This window comes from Adiantum capillus-veneris, chromosome 25, assembly GCF_014529385.1.
Source record: "Adiantum capillus-veneris isolate H3 chromosome 25, ASM1452938v2, whole genome shotgun sequence".
Taxonomy (NCBI): domain Eukaryota; kingdom Viridiplantae; phylum Streptophyta; class Polypodiopsida; order Polypodiales; family Pteridaceae; genus Adiantum; species Adiantum capillus-veneris.
The window spans coordinates 124,345,166-124,367,115 of NC_140955.1; the positions used below are offsets into that span (position 1 = coordinate 124,345,166).

Genomic DNA, 21,950 nt, shown 5'->3' on the forward strand with positions numbered 1-21,950 from the left:
TTACCTAGAAGTAACCATAGCCCATAAGACATGACATTAGTCGTGGCAATGCAATCTATCTCTGCTGTAAAGTTGAATTTCAGTTTCTCATGCACATCCAACGAGAATTTAATCTTCTTGTTGGCTGCCAAGTAACTGATGTCCTCGTTGCTTTCGGTACTTTTCTTAGACTTTTGTGCCTTGAAGGCTTTGTCATCCTCTTGTATGTTGAACTTCTTTGTCATTTGACTGGTTGTAGCATGTCCCAAGTGCTTACTATCTTCTGTTGTAGCTGCTTGTTGGTGTTCATTGCTAGTTTTTGACTGTGACACCTTGATTCTTGATTTTAGAAGCTCTCTGTCACAATTTACTTCTTCTAGCACTTGAAGGTCATTCAATGGTGACTTTTCTTCTTGGAAATGTTTTGAAGCTTGTGTAGCAGGATATTGAGGTTTACTCTCTTCTTCTGATGCAATGGTCGTCGTGGCCTTTGGTTTCCATTGTTCCATGGGTTTTTGTAGAGTTTCTTCTTGAAAATATTCATTCATATCCTGTATTGCTTGTCCTTGGTAGTCAATCTTGGACTCAGTCATTTCCTGTTCTTCTGTGCATTGTATGTCTTTAGTTACATCTTCTTTTAGTTTCTCATACTCTTTGATTTGTTCAATCACCAATGAAGAGTCCACAATAGAAAATTTATTTGGTAGACTTTTAGCTTCATCCATTGACTCTATTTGCATGTCTTCCGCTTGTGATGTGGCACTAAGATTTTTTGTTACCTCTGCCACCCCTTCTTGTGTTGGCTCACTATCGTCAAAATCTTGGCTTCTTTTGCTCTCGAACCTTGAACTACGAGCTTCATCTTCATCACCTTGTGGATGCTCTGACTTGTCCTCACTGAGGTTCCTTAAACGAGCTTGAATCAGCTGATTCAATTGATCTTTTTTGATAGCGTGATTCTCTATGATAATGTCGTTGACACCCTTGACTTCAAGCAATTGTTTCTTGAGCCTATCTTTTGTGCTCTGCGACAAAATTTGCTTCTTTTCCGGAGATCTTGTTGGGGATTCTTTCTTCCGTTCCCTTGTTGTCACTGTCTGAACTTTGCTTTTGGCTTGTTGCTTCTTCTTTTCCATGTAGAGCTTTACTGGGCAGTCCTTCACTAAATGACCAATGGCACATTGGTCGCAATATGTTGTTATCTCAACATGTGCACCCTTTGGACGAGGCAGCTTTCCATAATACTGTTGATAATGGTTTCCTGTGGTATCTAGATACAGATATGACCTCTTCTTTGCATGCATGAACCTATAGATTACGACTGACTTAGGTGTATCCACTGGCTTTGTCTTTTTATCCTTCATCGTCTTGTCCTTGAGAAGCTGAAAATAGCTTCCATTATTGCTTGCATACAAGATCAAATCACTATCCATGCTTTCTAGCAGTTGTGATGCTAATTCTTCCATCAGTATATGGTCTTTGACGTGGGGCTTGTGCATAGCCTTAGGGCTATGTTTCCGAGTTGATTTTGGCGAGTTCTGCACCGAGGGTGAAGATTGAACCGAATCTTTGTTTTCCGTTTCCCTTGATGGTGCTTTTGGATGGGGTCCAAGTATGTGACGTACAGGTTGCCCACAATTGCTCAACTCATCCATATTTTTCACATCGGCTATTTCATAGTGCCTATCGTATTTGTCGACCACAATGACATTTTGACCTGACCTTTTACATTGGGCATTGTGAATTTCCATTGGTCTCTCCTCCGGCTTGGCATCTTCCAATGCTTCTTGAAATTCCACTTGGACTCCTGAAAAGGACACTGCTTCTTGTAAAGATGGACTTCTTAATCCCACTCTTGAAGATATAGGGTCTCTTTGTTGAGTTTGAACTCCCCCCATCCAAGAGTGTTCCATATCTGATGTTGGCATCTATTGAATGCCTGGTGATATGACTTCTTGTGCTTTGTTAAGTAGCTCTTGAGACCAAGCTAGTTCTTTTTGAAGTTGGGCTATCTTCATAGCTAGTACCTCTTGTGCTGGTGTAGTGCATGAGACTTGTGTTGTGTCTTTCCATGTTGTGTCTTGTGTTGTGCCTTGTTGTGTGTCATGTGGTGTGTCACTCATTTGTGTAGTGACAGCCGTAGGTGTCAATTCTTCCAGGTGCGTAGTTAGAGGTAAACCCATGACGAGATGGTATACATTACCACCTTTAGACATGCAGTCTTCTCCTCTTGAGCCAAACGCTTCTGGTGTAAAGTAATGATTGTTTTCTACAGGAACTTCATGACTTGTGACAACCCTGTAGTATCGACCGTCTTCGTCTCCATAGAGGGTACCAAACTTCTGTTTTCCATCTTGTCCTTTGTACAGAAAAATACTTAGAGGATATGCGTAGAGTTCTGTAAGTTGATCCTTGTACAACATTTCTATCTCATTGTCGATGTATTTTCCGTGCCTCATGTAAATTGATCCCAGACAGTCTTCCATGAAATTTGGATGTGGGTGTAGTACATTCTTCGCTGTTTCAACTTCCACATATTGAGATGTCCGAGTTTCCTCTGTATCTTTCTTTGTCTTGATGTACAATTTCCGATTGACATCCTCATAGCATGGCAGTCCTTTGTAGTATCCAATCAGATAGATCTGAATTTGCTCTCTTGTAATATCTGTGGATGTACTTGAAGCTTCTTCCTGACTGGTCTGATTCCTTTGAGACGCCATTGCTTTCGTCTTGACTCCCTTGTTGTACCTGTTTAGTGATAGCTCTAATTGCTTGCCTCAATGCTAATAAAAATTATTAGCACCCTTGTGTCGGTGTTTTTTCGCTTGAGGTTCTTCAGCTGTTGTGGATGCCTTAATCTGTGAGTTTTCTGAATTGGGCTTTGCTTGAACTTCTTAGCTCCCTTGCTTGCCAAGACTGATACTGTCTTGTCTGGCTGCTTGCTTTTCCTAGAGCTTTTAGCAGGCCTCAATCTAGTGGAAGCACTGTGATAAGTTATGCAACTTACCACTATTCTGCAACGACTGCTCCCTTTGTAGCGATTCTTGAGTCGAGCTAACCTGTGTTCACTTTAGCACACAATCTACAAAATTCTATTTAGTTGGCAAACTTTCTCACAATGAATGCAGAAATCCTTGATATACCTTTGACGGCCACACTTGTTCCTTGAGCACCTTCCAGCGGGTGACCAATGGTTTTCCCAAAAGATAATTTCAATCTGCTAACTTAGCAGTCTTCAAAAACCGTGACCGTTTTCTCACAATTCTTTCGAACTGTCGGTTTTAGACACTCCTGACTTCCGGATGCATTTCGAGGCTTTAAACGACATTTTTTTCAAAGTTGAACTAAATGGTTGCATACATTTAGTTCAAGTTCTGCTCTAAGATCTGTAGAGCCGCTCTCAGGCTACGTTTTGATATAAAAACTTTTCCAATCCGATACCGTTTGTGAAAGTTATGGCCAAAACAGTGAATTGCAGATTAGAATGGAAGAAGATTTGGGTTCTGTATGGTCAAAATTTCAGTTGGACCCTAAAACTAGCCTAGAGACATGCTACGCGTAGGATGTCTTTTTGCTCAGAATGACTTGAAATTTTCACCCCAGATTCTCCTTGATGTGTTGATCACAGTGGTGTGCTCGTAGGTTGGTTTGGAGTCCTAAATCAAGCTAGAGACATACTACGCGTAGGATGTCTTTTTGCTCTGTTTCAGCTCAAACTTGCACTGTAGCTTCCCCTTGATGTGCTTAACTCACAACTATTTTTACTTTTTGATTGTGAGACCTATAGGTTGGTCAAATGATCAAGAATCGGCGTGGTCTACCTTAAGACTTGGGGGCAGCTCAAGAGAATTGGTAAGAAAATGCAATAGAGCAGCAGGAGTCTTAAAGTGGGGGGAAGAATCCAGATGGTTTAAGAACTCCATTCTGCATTGGTCCCTTTGGCTCTCCAAAGTGGTAGATCCGCCACAAACTCCATATTGGATTGAGACAGCCAGGAAGCTGAATAATAAGGGTTTGAAGCAACTTGGGTACTTCTGGGACAGTGGAAACAAGAGTTGGAAAACCATTGACCTTATGGTTACTCAGTACCAACTTAATATCTTAGAGGCCTTGCTTGTCCAAAAGTGATGAAAGAGCTTGACAATCTAGTGATGCCAATCTATGATTCAGAGTTGGACTGGAATGCCTGGAAATGGCCCGGAAGTAGTCTCTTGTGGAAACCCCATACTAAAAGCATTTATCAGACAATGATGCAAAAGAAGAATTGGTCTAGCCCCCTTAACAATCTATGGAAATGAAGGGGATCGGGGAGCACCACAGACGGAGAATGAGAGAGAGAAGGAGACACACGACACACAGATATGGGTGGGGAGACTCAATGAGTGAGCAGTTCCCTATACACTTATGCTATGTATAAGGTATACAAGTCAGTGGGCGCCCAGACTCTGGGCGACCGGCAAGGCACATGCGCCTATACCCCAACATGCAGGAGATATATGTTTGTTACTACCTAGTGGTGCATCTTATACATGAGACCACCGAATGCTGATGCAATGCTAGCGGGCCCTGGTAGCTCTACGGAGCATGCATCAACATATATATCCCTGGCAATAGGCATCTCTGACTGACAAGGTGTGTCAGCCACATGCATCTCCTGACTCTCCACAAAAGACGCATCAACCTGTCGTGCAACCTCAGAGCAAACTAGCTGCTCTAGGTGTCTGCTGGAAGACATATCCTGCACAACTATATCCCCATGCTCACTGTCGAGCATAGAAAGGAATGACTGCATAATCGCTGACATCTCAGTCTCCTCTACAATCATCCACTGCAAACATGACCACTCAATCTGTTGTGACTCACTAGAGCTCTCATGCTCTAACTCCGTATGCATAGACTCTTGCACAACGTCCTCCTGTCGTGACTCACTAGAGCAAGACCGCTCTACCTGTCTATCCTGCATAGAAGTATCTCGCACAACTGACTCTCTGCTTTGCTCAGTCACTAGCAAAGAATGCATGTCTGACTCTGCCACCTCTCTGTGTGACTGCTCAAGTCGTTGTGCACAACGAGCTCACTACTCTTCACTCCATGCAAAGTACCCTGCAACCCATGAGCAAAAGAGACTCGCCTGCTCTCTCGCTCTCTAACTGGCTGCATGATCACAGAGACAACACCGTCTCTCTCGTGATCCACATGCAATGGGTAACCTGTACCACTCCTGGCACCTCTCGCAATCACTAGCGAACCCAAATGCATCACAAAATCTCGCTCTCGTAGCAAAATCTGACATCCACTATCCCGTAACTGTCTGACTGAGATCAAATCCCGTCTCAGATCTGGCACATAACGCACATAAGGCAGGGTAAATCTCATACCACTGGGCAAGGACAAACATACGTCTCCTGCACCCTCAATGTCATACAAAAAACCATCATCCATGTGCACACAACCAAGTCTCCCACTAGAAAACGTGCTAAACCACTCACGATGCGACGTGACATGGAAAGTAGCATCTGAATCTAATAACCAATGTGAAGACAATGTGCAATCCGATATGCAATCCGTAGACATAAGATCGTCTGAAGACAAGCTAGATGTAAATGTGACATCGCCGTCACAATCATACTCAGTAACCACCGTACTGATCTCACTAGCATCTGTCATGCCCAAATCTGCATCACGCATCTGTCGCCTCCGTTGTCTCAAACGCCTGAAACATCGACGCCTAATGTGCCCTCTATGTCCACAATGCCAACATGTCAAGTCTCTATGCCGTCGAGACTTGCGTGTGGGATCAATCTCTCCCATGGACATAGAAGTGGGACTAGACTTCCCTGTAGACATGGATGTCGCGTACATAGCATGTAAACTCTGCCATAAAGCATGAGTTGTAGTCTCCCTCGAGACCTGCCAGTCAACAGACTCAACCAGATGCAAACAAATCGTAGACATGGCTAACTCATCAAGATCCTGCCAATCATCATCACGCATAGAATTGGGCTTCGCCAATACACCACGCAAGGGTTTATCCTGCACCAAATCCGTCAATGCAACAAGCATATGTTCCTTCCAAGCAACAAAATCTACACCATCAAACTGTGTCAGACCATAACGCTGGAAGTCAAATGAAAAATCAGCCATAATGCTCGCAAAAGAGCAACCAACAATGAGTAGCAAATGTCAACCAAATCAGCCCTAAACTGGCTTGAATCGCATCAACAAAAGTCTGCAAATATGGCTGTAAAATATGGTTGCAAATCAGCCCTAAAACAGCCCCAAAATTCAGCTCTTAAACAGCTGCATAAACAAGTCACAAACGTGTCCCAGATCAGCCTACAATTGAGCCATACATGGACACCTGCAAAGAGGAAACAATGGCTGAAAATTCAGCGCCCAAATAAGCCCTCAAACCTTCCTGTAAACTTGTAAACCTGTAGCTGAATCCTGCTGAAAAACCTCAAGCCATTAGTGCTCGAATCCGGCTACCTAGCTCGTAGCCACACAAGCATACATCACAATACTCACTCCTGTGAGTGTGCCAAGATAACTGTACGCCTGTCAAACCCGTGAGCTAATCACCAAGCCCACACTGTGCGGTATCGGTGCATACACACGCACAAATCTCCCACCTGCAGAGAACACCGCACGCAAATGCTGAGTGCAACCCGCAAATTCTACCTAGATCGCATAAATGATGCGCATAAAACTCCTGGGAAAATTTCTCCAGAGTTTCGTCAGTAAAACGGCCACAAAACCAGTAACCAAACTGATTGCACGCTCAAAACCATGAGCAACCAAAGCGCATCAAACCGCACTCCAAATGCATGCACCAATCTCCACACTTTGCATACATCATTGCAAACACCTGCAAATCTAGTACACAAATATCTGCTCTACATATGACTGCCAAAAAACATGCTCGAGGCATACATTGCGGAGCTCAAAATGCAATCACATTAGTCTCCCTGAGCATCAAACCACATAAGGCATACATTGTATCCTCCCACCTGTGAGAAAACTTGCAGCAAATATCACTCTCACATCTGAGAGCAAACCATGTGTGGAATCCTCGACACACAGTAAACAACTGCTGCTGCAAAAAAATTTAGCATTCAGAATTTTAAAATTCTGATATGACAAGCACGTCCGGAGCGTGCCAAAACCCCAAGGTAGACTCCTGGATCACATGTATCCGAGTCCGGGTGTGAAAGCTATGCCAAAAACCTCCGTTTCGACCCAAAAACGCAGCATAAACTGCCAAAAGAGGGCTGAAAAATGCAGCTCCTCAACCGTAGCTTGAATGAGGTTTCTAATGGCTCGAATGGCTTTGAAAGGGGGGTGAAACGCCAGGACACCTGGTGGAAACGCTTTCGGAAAGCTAAATTTGCCGATGTCGAAGTCGAAACTCTGTTTGCACTCTTGAAAGTGTGCACGCGCGTGGACGCGATTTCGGGAATGAAAATGGCTCTCCGCTGTCGTCATGACTGTGCACACACGCGCTCCCTCCGCACCTACGCTATGATACCAATTGAAGGGGATCGGGGAGCACCACATACGGAGAATGAGAGAGAGAAGGAGACACACGATACACAGATATGGGTGGGGAGACTCAATGAGTGAGCAGTTCCCTATACACTTATGCTATGTATAAGGTATACAAGTCAGTGGGCGCCCAGACTCTGGGCAGCCGGGCAAGGCACAAGCGCTTATACCCCAACAGGGAAAAGCAATGGCCGGAGGAAAGGTGGGAGCATGTAATGAAGAACATATGGAAGCCAAAGGTTCCGTAGCACATGAAGGTTTTCTTATGGAAGGTTATTTGGGGTACTCTACCGACGGGGGTGAAGATTCAGGAGAGAGGGATTGGGTCAGATCGATGCTTGGGGTGCAGGTTGGCTAGTGAAGATCTGGCCCACCTATTCATGGACTGCCCAACTATCAAAGGCTTCGCAGAGAAAATATGCAAGTGTGCTGTTCAATTTACTTCACTCACAATTGTGAGTTTTGCTAAAAAAAAGGGTTGGGTAAAGTTTATCTTTATATTGGGGGTGGACAAAGCCTCCCTTTGGGGGGACGTCCACCTATTGGCCCCTTTACCCTATGGAGTGCTTAGGAGAAACATAAGCATATGTAGTAAGTGTACAAAAAGTAAGTGTCTAAGAATGGCACTTTAAAAATAAGGCCAATCTTTTAAAGTTGTCATGCAAATAGGCAAAATGTGCAATAAGATACATATTGGGAAAGCACCCTTGCTCACAAATCGGTATCATTGTAGGATACTCCAAAGAAGAAAAGCCATATCTTTTAAAATTGCATAAGCCTAGGGGGGAGGATGATTGGGATGCTCAAAAATTCATTCCTCTATCCCAATGAACCCCTCATTAATGATGGTCTCTCACTATCCAATCTTGGAACATCAAGGGGTTGAAAACTCATAAGAAGAGTACCCTATTCTGGGAGGAAATAAAAATGGAGGAGACAGTCAACTGATGGGCCATCCAAGAACACCACTTAGATACCCATATCAAGAGAAACTACGTGCTAGAAAAGAAACTAGTACTCTATGGAGAAGGAAGTAACGGTTTTAGTGGCGTCCTTACCATTGCGAATAGAGAATTGGAGCCGAAGTTGGTTCTAAACCACCCATCTGGCAGAATCCTGGGGATTAGAATCAGATGGGAAGGGCATCCCTTCAACATTGTGAATGTGTACGTCCCTTGCAATGAAAAAGATAGAGCTAAACTATGGATGTAGCTTAGAGATGCTCCTATTGAAGGTGAGTGGTTGTTGGTTGGCGACTTCAATATGGTAGAAAAGAGCAAGGATAGAACGGGATCCTCCAATATGCTGGCTGGCTTGAAAAGGTCTAAATGACAAATTTTGTGTGAAAAGTGGGCGATGATGGACTAATGGGAAGTCGGCCCATGGAACAGCACGCCTAGTTTCACCTACACAAGCCTCCTGTATGCCCACACTACCTCCAGGCTGGATAGATGCTATTGTTCACACCGGCTGACTGGATACCGTCACTAATGGAGATGAAGGTAGTCCCAACAAAAAGCCTTTCGGATCACAAACCTCTGCACATACATTTTAAGAAGAATACAAGGGAGGAGTAGACCCCAAAAGGTGGGAAAAAATTGTTAGTAACAGGGGCACACCTATTCAAAGACCGTCTTTTTAGGAATCTAACCAAGAAAGCACTGGGTAAGCTCAAAAAAGATGTCAGCCTCAACACACAATGCATGGGAACTCTTTGCTCGGAGTAGCCAGAAAGCAATCAAAACCTCGGGCCCCAGAATCAAGAAAGTTAGGGAGGTACACCTTCTACATCTTACATCGGAGGTACAATTGCTTACCTCCACAAAAACGAATTGGCTTGCTACTGAGGATGAGCACAAACGATGGATTGAAGCCAAATCTAACCTTGCTAATGAGAAGTTAGAAGATATCATAAAGGCAAGGCTTCTCTCTAGGGAGACTTTCCTTCAACCTAAAGCCTCTAATCAAAAGCTCAGGTTTTTAGGGCTTTAAAAATCAAGAAGAGCCGGGGCCACGTCGGCTCGCTCTATGATGAGAAAGGGACAACATTTTATAACCAAGATGAGATGGTTGGTCTGATGTTGAGCTATCTTAATCAAATCATTGGACGCCCAGAGATCGAGTCCCATGAAGTGGAAGAAGCCAGAGGGACCCTACTTCAGAGCGTCAAGCAGAATATTCCCCACTTAGAAGCTAGTAGCTTGGAAAGGGCATTTTTTGAAGATGAATGTTCACTAGCATTGCAATCCCTTGGCAAGGAAAAGTCCCCTGGTTGGATGGGATGACGGTGAAATTCTATCTATAGAGAATTTTGGGATGATCTCAAGGTCCCAATCACAAGGTTGGCCAATAAAGCCATTGGCGAAGGGTCGTTGGAGATAAGTGTAAAGAGAGGGCTTATCAAACCCATCCCAAAATAGATCTGCTATTCTCAACTGAAACATTGGTGCCCTATAACAATGATGGCGGTGGCCTATAAAATTATTGCTAGTAGCCCTCGTGTGTGTAAGTGTGTGTTGAGGCGGTCCAGGATGGATGGCAATGGAAGCAACCCAAACAAGAAAAGGAGCATGACCTAGTTATGGATGCAAATTAGGACACACTAGAGTTTTTGTCACGTTCAAGAGGAGGCCCAATAAAACACACATAAACAGCTTTATGCAAGCATCAAGCGAAGAAAGCACATAAACAGCTTTATGCAAGCACATAAACAGCTTTATGCAAGCACAAGCATCAAGCGAAGAAAGACAAATGTGGAGAAAAGGGGAGAGAGAAAGGAATGGAGCTTGTGCACAAACAACCTTATGACAACACACATAAAGAAAGATGTAGAGAAAAGGGGAGAGAGAAAGGAGCGTGTGCAGTACATGGTTTGCAACTTGCACAATGATGTTGTTTGTTACGATGCTATCATGGAGCTTGTATAAAACTAGACCGACTCTTGGTGAGTGTTAAACATTGCCATCACACACACATTTTTTAAAGATTGTGGGACACCTATCACCACAATACCCTCGTACAATGGACAAGAATTAGGAAATGAACACATTAAAATGCTTTCACAACAAGATAAAGTGAAACGACTTTAAGATACAAAGCACCTTGAATTCATTAAACCACGTTGGCTAAGTGGAAGGACAAAGATTTGAAAGCCAAGTCATGTCTTTGAAGCAATAAACCTCAATTTGTTTGATGATAGAAGAGCAAATATGATAGTAATCTTGAGACATGACACTCACACTCTCTCACTTTCAATGTGTATCATAAAAAATTGTAGTGCACCAATGTGTAAACGCACAATATGGTGACCACACCTAATCTCACCTCATGTGTATAGTATTAGGGTGCTATGTGAGAGATGATTTACAAGGAAGGAAAGGGGACTATTTATAGGTTGAAGACACCTCATTACGGCTATTTTTTAATATCAAATAATAACGGGCCTCCCTTGTATGCTTGAGCCATGGATGTAGACTGAAGAAAAGATCATTATTGACGGTAGATGAAGAGGAAATTTGTGTGTATGTGTTCGTGTGTGTGTGTGTGTGTGTGTGTGTGTGTGTGTGTGTGTGTGTGTGTGTGAGTGAGAGAGAGAGAGAGAGAGAGAGAACATGTTCACTATGTACATGTCTTGAGGTGATATACCTTTTAAGGTTATGTCGATGCTTATTTATATTAGTAGATTAGTAACCTAAGAGATGACTAAGGTATGCTCACATGAAGTGCATTATATAGGAATGGATGAAGAGAGAATGGGTAAGATGGAAGTGATGTTAAAGAGATATGAGAGTGTTTATGTGTGTGGAGACATTGATTTGAACTTGTGGAAGTGGGGAGGGAGAAAAAGGTAAGAGAAGATGCAATTTGCAAGTTTGAGTGAGGAATGGAAAGAATGAGTGGGTGTGTGTATGTGGAAGTGTGTAAGGAGTGAAAAGGCCTAGGAAGATTCCTTGTGTGAAAGTGTGGACAAATTGGGATCTACCAAAAAAATCCTCTCTCAAAACCATGAGCTTCAAAAATCACAAAAAATATTAAACATATTATTGAGCTTGTGCACTATCTTTTTATGTTAATCACTTTTTTCAAACCTGGATTGGAAGTGGATGCGAAAAATTCCACCAAACCATGTGTCTTTTCTCACTGCAATTTTAGTGGGTCCCTTTTAGTTGAACTTTCATAAGACTCCAAGAGTGAGCCCCTCCATACATGAGGGTATGGCATAGGACACTCAAATGATCATGAACACATGTATGGAGGAGGATTATTTTGAAATAGAAAAAATATATATGATGGAAAAAGACAAGCTAGAGTATAGACTATTCATAGAATCTAAAATAATGGCACCTCTACATAAATATAAATTTCAAAAAATATGAAAAAATAAAGGACATGAAACATGTAGAGGAGACTATCATTTGTGTCTTATTGATACAATTCTACTGTAAAGAAAACATGCACATAGAAAATAATTATCTAAAAAATAAATGACTAAGTAAAAAGTATATTTCTAAGCATTTTTTTTAGACTAGACATACATAAAAATTCAAGTAGGCTTGTACGAATAGGTTTATTTATAAAAAAAATGGATATACACAATGGTAAGGAATATTATGCGAGTGATGAGCCAATGGAAGTGGCATACTTAGGCAAAAAATAACGCACACCTAAGTGTAACTATTTAAATAAATACCAAAATGAAAAAAAAACCTATATCTAAGTCCTCTTAAGATGAAATTCTTACACGCATTATATTTATTTTTTGATTCATCTATCCAAGTGGCTAGCTAGCTGAGGATTTTTCAATGAGATATGGAAAGAGTCCCCTAACGTATGCACACCTAGAATTATGGTAATGATTTTACACAAAATACCTTGCAAGGTTTTGGGCCACGTCCAAGTTTCTTTCATTAAGTGTCATAACAAAGTCTATCCAAGGAATAAAATAGTCAAACCAGTGTCATAATTTTCTATTATTAGTTTATATTTCACTAAAAATAGAAGTAAAACATAGTTTATTACAAATTTGATTCGATATCAAATGTATTTATTGTATTTTTTATTGTCTCTAGAGAAATGACTTCTAGGTCATTATGTAAGGGAATGTTTTTAATGTCAGCATACACATTAGTTAGTATGAGTATTCTTTACTCTCCCCAAAGCAAGCTAACTAATTGGGTTTCATATCATCAATCCGCAATATCTCTTCAATGGTAGTATGAGCATACCATCTTCCTAAGTATTCCTTATGTAAACATATGGACAAGTCATGTTTTCAAATCAATGTTTTCATTGATTAGATGTATGGCTTGCTTGCTATTTTGTTTGCTCAAAAAAGTTCGCTCGTGGTTTGGTAAAAATAGCTTCCTTGTCCCTTTGATGATGGACAATACCAAAGTTAGGCGATCAAAAGGAAAGAGATCCAAGTGGTGCTTCTCAAACTTCCATTATCCAAGGGAATTCACACCATAGTATACATAACAAAGCACCTAATTCTTGGCTCAATAGAAAGAGAAATATGCAAGAATCTATCAAATGGTCAAACCTCTAGGGGAAATTTATAGCATGCCACACTTGGCATACATACTTACTAATTTGTTCTCTAAGTTTGAATCCTTTTCGAGTAATCCACTAGGACAAATATCATTATGTACCATATTGTCTCGGTAGAAAATATTTGAACCGGATTTTAGTAAGGACCCCTATACAGGGCCCAAATTTGATGCCCACTACTGAGTGTCAAGAAATGTTGGTTGAAACCTTGGAGGTGAAAGGTGGGCTTCAACTTTCAAGACTTACCAAAAACATTTCCCCCCGCTAGTAGACAGGGAAAGAGCACATTTTTTGTTTTGGGGTTTAAGGTCAAAATTTGGTGGAGTTGTTGGGCTAAAAATTGTGAAAGTTTACTGCTTATCTTCTAAGTCAAGCTCAAAATCTAGCCAGAGTTTGCAGCTTCAACAAATTTCAAAAACATTAAACCAGGATTTTTTACGAACCTAGATGGGTTTCAAAGGAAACTTAGGTTTTTGGATGTGTATATCAATGCAAATATCGACACATATAGCGATGTTTATACCGGCGCTCATTAAGAGTCTGTACCAGTGCATGTAGTACTGTAGCAGGCTACAATGTCACTTTCACAAGACACACAATTAGTACAATTGGTCTGGTCTGGTTCACACTGGAAGGACTCTTTGGGCTGGGCAGTGACACATGGTAGGGATACGGATGGTGGTATAGTGGACATCGTGGCTAGGTCACCACCACCAATCAGTTTGGAGATAGACTTAGATGGATGACATTTATGAGCCGTTGGTGGCTCTTTATGGTTGTACATATGAGTAGTAACTATTGGGTCATCAGGATCATCTTCTTCGGATATGGTCTGTTGTCGTCGTCTAGAGGAGCGAGTCTATACACATAGTACCTCTGCACCCGTTGTACCTGTGAGTTCTGGGCTGGAGCTCAATGTGCTACCACGCTAGAGTCTATATTGGTTCCTTTGAGATAGTCGAGTCCATATGTTCTTGTCTGCTGCTGTGTCTCTGTGTTGATTTGCTATTATCTATTGTTTCCTATGTTTTCATTCTATTTGAGTGAGATGTCATGCACGTTGCACTGAGGAGCACTCACTATAGAGAGCACTACACATTATCCACACTTCAGGTGTTCTAATTTTTGGCACGCCCGATGGGACCTCAACTGAAGTCTCACTCTTTGTTGAGGTACAAATTGAGAAGCTAGCTGGTTTGTACCTAGCCTCGCCTACTTCGCCTTGCACAATGTAGCCTGCTGGTCTAGTCCAGTTTCACCCTAGACAGCTTAGTCTAGCTGACCTAGTCTCTCATCCTGCTGGTATGATTCTCTCACCCTGGTCCAACCAGCTCTCTTCCTGGTCTAGTCCTTCCTCGTTCTTGATCCAGCCAGGTGGTCTAGTCACTCACCTTGGTCTAGTAGAGTCTAGACCGGTGTTCAGCCAGGTAAAGGTCTTCTTGCCCAAATCTTGGTTGGGTTTGTGGTTAGTGCATGAAATATACAAGGCGGTCATTAGAGCATCAAAGCACACTACTAAGTCCTCTGAAGTACTACCACAGAAGGCCTCAACCCTTGGTACCTAGTAGAATTCCACTAACCCCATCACCCATACCTCCACATACGGCATCATCTATTCCTCCATCCGGTTCTACATCTTCCACGTTATCTTCCCCAGTAAATCTCTCTATTTTGTTACAGCAAGCTATTGAGCAACAGGCTCCTGAGCAAGGGACCATGGAGGTGTTGACCAGTGTTTTGGCCAAGGTAGTTTCCTACTTTCAAGGGACTCTCCTCAGAAGATGCACACAACCATGCAAGGAGGTTTGTATTTCTTTGTAGAGGTCGTGGTCTTAATAGAGAAGATGCTTATTTGGTTTTGTTTCCATCAACCTTGGATGGTTTAGCAGAAAAGTGGTACAGTCAGTTTGCAGAGAATCACTTTCCAAGTTGGGCAGCTTTAAGACAAGAGTTCTGTGTAGCATTCAGGCCAGGTGACTTCCAAGAAAAGGTTTTGGATGAGTTGGCCAACATGGTGCTCCAGCCAGAGGAGACTTTTGCAGAACTCATGACTAAAACCAAGTCTTTGGCTGCCAAGCTTCCTCAGCAACAACTAGGGGAATTTATGGTCAAGAAGTGGGTAGAGAAAGCTCTTCCAAAGACGTCTCAACAAAAAATATGCGAAAGTCTTCAACCTGAGCATCTCTGGGGGAGTTTATAGCAGCCGCTACCAGGATAGAAGGAGCAAGGAGGCTATTCAAGGACCCCCTTCACGTGGAGACTACCTCAACACTCACGAAAAATCCCTGTGACCCCTTGCTTTCCTTATAAAGGGAGTTAGAAGCACTAAAGTTACAAAGATCACTTCAAGAGGAGAGATCCTTCTCTTTTAGACCGGAAAAATATCCACAGCAAGAGGCTTTAGAACAAATCAAGTGAGAGCTAGAAGAGCTCCGGGCACAAGAAGACACTAAGCTATCGATGGTGTGGTGTACATCTTGTTGCACTCCAGGGTATCCTCCTCAGGACTGCCCACTTTGAGCTTACTACCATTTCTACGAGAAACCTGGTCATGATGACAAAGAGTGCTATTTTCTGAACTGAATGCGGTAACTACAACAGAGCCTCACCCCCAACCTTCAACAAGGGTTGATACCTGCATCCAACATGGTTTCACCCTATGGCCATCAAAACCCTATGCCACCTCTGCTGACAACACCTCCTATGCAAGGTATGCACAACAACTTTGCATCTCCCAGCTTTTATCATGCTAATGCTCCTTCAGTTCCCTAAAGCTTCTACACATCAGCATCCGTTCCCAATGCAACAAGCGCCAAGACCACCTCACCCCTCCAATAGGCCAATTTTGTGCTACAGGTGTGGGGAGTATGGAAATTATCAGAGAAAATTTCCGTTGCCAGAAGGGTCCCCTCCTTGCCGACATTGCCTTGAAGCCAAGGATCACTATAGTAAGGACTACCCAAAACAACATGCATCCACAACTGCAAGCACAAGACAAAACCAACAGGAGTTTACATTCCCAAAGATCAACCTAATCTTAGTAAGCACCATTCCATAGGCCCCGCCTTCCAATCTTGTAGTTGCCTCTCAAAATGGGTTGAAACTGGTAGAAGAGCCTATGGGTGTGCTCATGCGGCATAGAGAGCCGCTCTTGGTCTTAGCCTCCCTGACGGTCCAACTTTTTCATCTCCAGTCACACAAATGAGTCAACCTCCCCTAGTAGTTGAAAAACTAGTAGGTAGTGCCAAGAGCCAACCTACCTCTCTTCTCTTAGATATTGATGGTGCCTTCATGGAAGCAGTAGAGGACTTGTAGAAGCTCAAGATACTAGAGCAATCATTGATCAAAAGAGAGAAGCCTACAATAGAGACTATCTTGAAAAACACCTTTCAAAAAGTGTCATTGTCCAACATGCTTCAACTTGATGTAAATTTCTGAAGTGACACCCTTTCCATCATTCAATCTTTGTATCCTGATGCAAGGTCTAGTGGCGGGCACCTACCAGTGTAGCCCTTAGAGCCTATATGATATCCCATCCCGCTGCTCTCCTCACTGATTATAGAAGCCCTCGTCTCATCGTATTCGTCTTGGGGTGGAGATTCTCAGGAGTGATAGTGTATGGTGGATCTGGCATCAACCTGATTCCCGAGTTCACTATGTTAGCTCTAAGTGTGCAACCTACTTGCACTGCTCCCTTCACAGTTACATCGGACGACGAACGGACAGTCTACCCAGTGGGATAGTGGACAAAGTGCCTTTGTAGGTAAAAGAATTCACATTTAACTTGGATTTTGTTGTGTTTTGTCTTCCCCAGGTTGAGCAAGGATTTTCCTTGCTCATCGGTAGACCATGGCTAAGACATACTAAAGCACTACATGATTGGGGAAATGACACAATGTGGATAAATACTCCTGGCTCCCCGATTCAACCCATTCGCTTAGAAGGAGGCATGGATCTCATTGTGCAACAAGTTTCTTTGTCAATGGAAACCAACCCTGAACAAGAACAGTCTCCTACTCCTGAAGGGTCAAACAAAGATCTGCTAGAGTGGTTGGAAGCTACCAAGTCTACGCCTTGTTATGGACTATCTAATCAACCTTTGCCTGAGGTCACACCCTTTTGCTGTGTTCCTATCGTAATTGAGCCCAATGAGCCACTTAAGCCAACAACTAGCGTAGAAGTCACAGAAGTTGATTGCTCAATTGACCCTTTACTAAAAGAATTCACACTGGGTAAGCTTGCAAAGGAGCTCAATATGAGCACCACTGCCATTATAACTCAAGTGGTATCTGCTATGTTAGCATTGTATCTATATGTATTACTTTTTTTTGTTATTTTCTACCCATCCCCTATCCACCTCCCCACACTCCCACCCTATACACCCCTCGCCCCCTACCCACATGGCCTCGCCCCCCCCCCCCCCCCCCCCCGTCGCCCCCTGCCGCCCAAGCCTCGCCCCCTACCCACCCCTCACCCCCTGCCCATGCCTCGCCCCCTCTTACCCACTTCTCATCTCTCTCCCTCACCTTTCTATGTGTTTGCATGCTTCTCCTACCTTCAGAGGCCCCTTTCATCCACACAGTATCGATTTCTACTCCTGTTTGTGTGTGTTGGGTGCAGTCCGTCTCTATCTCTCATGCACACACCTACACACATACATACTTCCAGCTACTTCCTCCCCCGCCTTCGCTCATTCTCTCTTGCTCTCGCTCTCTCTCTCTCTCTCTCTCTCTCTCTCTCTCTCTCTCTCTCTCTCTCTCTCTCTCTCTCTCTCTCTCTCTCTCTCTCTCTCTCTCTCTCTCTCTCTCTCTCTCTCTCTCTCTCTCCCTCTCTCTCTCTCTCTCTCTCTCTCTCTCTCTCTCACACACACACACACACACACACACACTTTGTTTTGTAAATCCTCTCTCTTCTTTCTCTCTCTTGGGTGAGGAGATGGAGACGTCTTGTAATTTAATCATCAAGCTACCCTCTGGATTTGTTTCCTTGTTCACAAGAGATGGCCAGTGACACAAAGGGGAAGAGAAAGTTTTTTGTAATCCAATCACAGCAGACAAGCAAGCTGAAGAGCCTTTTGGCTATTTCCTTGTGGCTTCAAGTATTCACCTGGTTGCCATCCTGTTGCTGTTAATTCTTTTCGTTCTGCCATCATGATGGAGCTTAACCTTATTTGCGGTGTTACTCAGGCTTATGGTCATCCCTCTTTTTGATAAGAGTGCTCTTGTTACAGAAAGTGTTGCAAGGTTCATCTGCAAGCATGGACTAGGTCATTTTCCTCTCAATGTGGTTATGGAGGATAAAGATGCACTGGATCCAAACCAAACATATCTCTTTGCTATGGAGCCTCATTCTGTTTTTCCAATTGGGATTCTTGGACCATGCAATCATGCTTGGTTCCTGCCTATTCAAAGGCTTAAGGCGTTTGCAAGCAATGCAGTGTTTTTAACTCCACTTTTGAGGCATGTGTGGTCATGGTTGGGCCTAGCACCTACTTCAAGAAAGATCATAGTAGATACATTAAGCAGGAACTACAATTGTATCCTGATCCCTAGAGGGGTCAGAGAGATGTGTTACATGGAATAGAATCGCGAGGTTGTTGGGTGCTCTGTAGAATCAGGAGTTCACCATTGTACAGATGCGGTACCTAGTGGTTTTCTTTCATAGTTTTTCACTATTCCTCTCACCGAGACGATGAGCGGTCTTGTGATGGGCAACTTGTAAAGCAGGCTACAGTGTCACTTTCACGGGACACACAGTTAGTATAGTTGGTATGGTCTGGTCTGGTTCACACTAGACAGACTCTCTGGGCTGGGCAATGACACCCACCACTTAGTTTGAGATAGACTTAGATGGCTGACATTTATGAGCCTTTGGTGGCTCTTTATGGTTGTATAGACTCGCCCCTCTAGATGACAACACCAGACCATATATAAAGAAGATGTTCCTGTGATGTTAGCATTGTATCTATATGTATTACTTTTTTTTGTTATTTTCTACCCATCCCCTATCCACCTCCCCACACTCCCACCCTATACACCCCTCGCCCCCTACCCACATGGCCTCGCCCCCCCCCCCCGTCGCCCCCTGCCGCCCAAGCCTCGCCCCCTACCCACCCCTCACCCCCTGCCCATGCCTCGCCCCCTCTTACCCACTTCTCATCTCTCTCCCTCACCTTTCTATGTGTTTGCATGCTTCTCCTACCTTCAGAGGCCCCTTTCATCCACACAGTATCGATTTCTACTCCTGTTTGTGTGTGTTGGGTGCAGTCCGTCTCTATCTCTCATGCACACACCTACACACATACATACTTCCAGCTACTTCCTCCCCCGCCTTCGCTCATTCTCTCTTGCTCTCTCTCTCTCTCTCTCTCTCTCTCTCTCTCTCTCTCTCTCTCTCTCTCTCTCTCTCTCTCTCTCTCACACACACACACACACACACACACACACACACACTTTGTTTTGTAAATCCTCTCTCTTCTTTCTCTCTCTTGGGTGAGGAGATGGAGACGTCTTGTAATTTAATCATCAAGCTACCCTCTGGATTTGTTTCCTTGTTCACAAGAGATGGCCAGTGACACAAAGGGGAAGAGAAAGTTTTTTGTAATCCAATCACAGCAGACAAGCAAGCTGAAGAGCCTTTTGGCTATTTCCTTGTGGCTTCAAGTATTCACCTGGTTGCCATGCTGTTGCTGTTAATTCTTTTCGTTCTGCCATCATGATGGAGCTTAACCTTATTTGCGGTGTTACTCAAGCTTATGGTCATCCCTCTTTTTGATAAGAGTGCTCTTGTTACAGAAAGTGTTGCAAGGTTCATCCGCAAGCATGGACTAGGTCATTTTCCTCTCAATGTGGTTATGGAGGATAAAGATGCATTGGATCCAAACCAAACATATCTCTTTGCTGTGGAGCCTCATTCTGTTTTTCCAATTGGGATTCTTGGACCATGCAATCATGCTTGGTTCCTGCCTATTCAAAGGCTTAAGGCGTTTGCAAGCAATGCAGTGTTTTTAACTCCACTTTTGAGGCATGTGTGGTCATGGTTGGGCCTAGCACCTACTTCAAGAAAGATCATAGTAGATACATTAAGCAGGAACTACAATTGTATCCTGATCCCTAGAGGGGTCAAAGAGATGTGTTACATGGAATAGAATCGCGAGGTTGTTGGGTGCTCTGTAGAATCAGGAGTTCACCATTGTACAGATGCGGTACCTAGTGGTTTTCTTTCATAGTTTTTCACTATTCCTCTCACCGAGACGATGAGCGGTCTTGTGATGGGCAACTTGTAAAGCAGGCTACAGTGTCACTTTCACGGGACACACAGTTAGTATAGTTGGTATGGTCTGGTCTGGTTCACACTAGACAGACTCTCTGGGCTGGGCAATGACACCCACCACTTAGTTTGAGATAGACTTAGATGGCTGACATTTATGAGCCTTTGGTGGCTCTTTATGGTTGTACATATGAGTAGTAGCTGTTGGGTCATCACAGGAACATCTTCTTTATATATGGTCTGGTGTTGTCATCTAGAGGGGCGAGTCTATACACACAGTACGTCTTCACCATCCCTGCACATCTGAGCCTCGACACCCCCATTCTACCCGTGAGTTTTGGGCTGGAGCTAAGTGTGCTGCCACGCCAAAGTCTGTATTGGTTCCTTTGAGATAGTCAAGTCCATATGTTCTGGTCTGCTGCTATGTCTCTTTGTTGATTTGTTCTTATCTATTGTTTCCTATGTTTTCATTCCGTTTGAGTGAGATGTTACGCACATTGCACTGAGGAGCACCCACTATAGAGAGCACGACACACTATCCACGCTATATGTGCCGATGGATTCTGCAAAAACAGACTACGCCGGTTTCTCCTGCGCATTTCGCTCCTTTCTTCTCTTCTTCTCTTGCCCTCCTCCTCCTCACTTGCTGCAGATTTACTGCCTCACGACTTGCCGGACTTGAGATTTTCACTCATAGGTTGCTCCCCATCAACAAGGTAAGCTTCTTTTCTTGTTTCCTAGTAGATTTGTTCACTTTTGTGTGTGAGTGAGTAACATTGTGGGTGCTCTTTTTTTTATTTGCAGGTTTGTGGACATTTTTCCAATTTTTTCTTGCTCAGATAGTGCTCTATCATTCTCTTTTGTTGCATACACACATAAACACACACATTCACATAAACATGCACGCAAGTAAACAAAAATGCACACACATTTTTTAATTGAAAAAATTTAACTTTTGTTATTATAAATAACATTAGTTAAAATTATCATCAACAAAGAAAGATAACAATATTTTATCATTAAAAGAAAGATTTATTTTTATTTATGCTATTTTATAATTAGTTTTGTTATTTTTTGTGTAAATAAATTAAAAAATTATATTGTTATTTTTTAAATTGTGACTTGTTATAGGTGTTGTAAATGTAAATAAAAAACTTTATAGTGTTAGGTTCTAAGTACCTTTAGTTTGATTAGGTTATTCGTTAATTTGCAAATCCTGGATCGGCGTTGTTATGTCGATCACTTAGGACAAAGCGACGTTATGTCGATCGGATGTACTTGTTTGCTTTGGGCTATTTGCTTAATTAGGGTTAGCCCTTTAATACTAACCGTTTAGGTAATAAGTCATTTCATTACTTAGGATTGGTTCATATTTAGATCCGTGAAGGCTAGTTGCTTAATTATAGCCATCTGCTTATGTATTGAATTGTTTAGCCGAGCCCGCTTAGTCCTACACACGGCTCGGCTTGTTTTTCTATTTAGTCACTTAGCGGTGTCAGGAGTTTTTGGAGCAAGGGATTGCGCATATGTACATATACATGCATGGTGCATCAAATAAAGGATTGCCCATTTTCCAGAGCCAGGTGGTTACGTGGGGCCCACATGTG

At 43.0% G+C, this 21,950-nt stretch overlaps 2 pseudogenes; both read left to right on the top strand.

The window, feature by feature from the left end:
* Positions 1-18,073: 18,073 nt before the first annotated feature.
* On the top strand, positions 18,074-18,657 carry LOC147425593 (diacylglycerol O-acyltransferase 2D pseudogene; annotated as a pseudogene).
* Positions 18,658-19,637: 980 nt separating this feature from the next.
* LOC147425594 (diacylglycerol O-acyltransferase 2D pseudogene) lies at positions 19,638-20,221 on the top strand (annotated as a pseudogene).
* The last annotated feature ends 1,729 nt before the right edge of the window (positions 20,222-21,950 follow it).